Source organism: Heloderma suspectum, chromosome 3 (genome assembly GCF_057233095.1).
Source record: "Heloderma suspectum isolate Gila_16-S chromosome 3, 16-S_ref, whole genome shotgun sequence".
Lineage (NCBI taxonomy): Eukaryota > Metazoa > Chordata > Lepidosauria > Squamata > Helodermatidae > Heloderma > Heloderma suspectum.
In genome coordinates this window covers 304531620-304532969 of record NC_139460.1, presented here as the reverse complement: position 1 = coordinate 304532969, position 1350 = coordinate 304531620, and positions in this window count along the sequence as shown.

Below are 1350 nucleotides of genomic sequence, written 5' to 3'. Positions count from 1 at the left end.
GCTGGAGAAGGTCTGCAAGAGCAGTGTAAGTGCATTTGGCTGAATATGGTTCCATTACACTGCTCCACATTACTGGGAACCCAGGCTGATCATGGTCTGTGTAACCACAGTCAGCCTAGCATAGTTACCACGTGCTTGCCAACTTTCCCAGTCAAACAGGGAGGTCAGGAGTGGAGGGGGTGGGGCCGGAGTGCATGTTCTCCAGCTAGGGATGTCGGAGAAATCTGCAATGGAATGAAATGAGTTTGGATTGTATGAATCCAGCTTGGGGATTCCGCAGCGGACCAGCTTTTCCTGAGTTGCACAGATTCTGCAGACTTGTGGACCATTCTTTAAAATCTTCTGGAATTTTGCATAAACTTAGTCATAGAAAAATACGTAAAATTAAAAAAAAACCTGCTGAAAATGCACATTTTCCCCAAAGGCTAAAGCATGAAATTGCACATTTTTGGAATTTGCACAAATTCAGGAATTTGGAAAAAATCTGATTCCATCAATGAGCGGACAACGGAGCAAAAGGCACCTGACAATTTGTGAAATGCAGATGGAACAGATTTTACTAAACTGGCACATCCTTATCCCCCAGGTCCCTCCATGGTTGCAGTAAATTCCTGTTAAGTAAATGACTATGGCTATAGAATCCCCCTGAAAGCACTAGGTAATTTTAGACCCTGGGCTTAATGGTCTTATGGGAGCCCCCTTTACACAGCCTTGTGTATTGCTTCTGTTGTAAAGCACACCACTAACACTTCTCCCCTCCCCCCTCCCCTGCAATCCAGCATTCCATGCTTTACAACACCTGCTTCATTCCTTATACATCAGAATGTTTGCTAACCCGGCTTTATAGATAGCTAGATAGATATAGATACTCTCTCTCTCTCTCTCTGATCATGGACAGTTTTGCATTTCAAACTCAAATCATAGTGCCATAATGATTCCAGGAATAAAATGGAATTTGCGGTTCCTGCCCTGATGCACTCATCACCTGCTGCTGTCTGGATGGTCATTTGGGGGCCTCTGGGTGGGGGGCCTGAACTTTGGCCCCCAGGCCCAACCCCAGCTGCACCACTGGGCGGGGTACAAATTTAATAAACAAAAGTCAAGCAAAAATGAAACCTCCAATGATCTTTTTATTTTTCTCATCTGACTTTATCAGACTGCTGGTTCCCTGACATTGTGGATGGATGGATAGAGATAGAATCATAGAATCATAGGGTTTGAAGGGGCCTACAAGATCATCGAGTCCAACCCCCTGCTCAGTGCAGGAAGCCTGATTCCCAGGAGGTCTCCCATCCAAGTACTAACCAATTGCAGATAGACAGACAGACAGACATGGAGCTAAACCCCTTT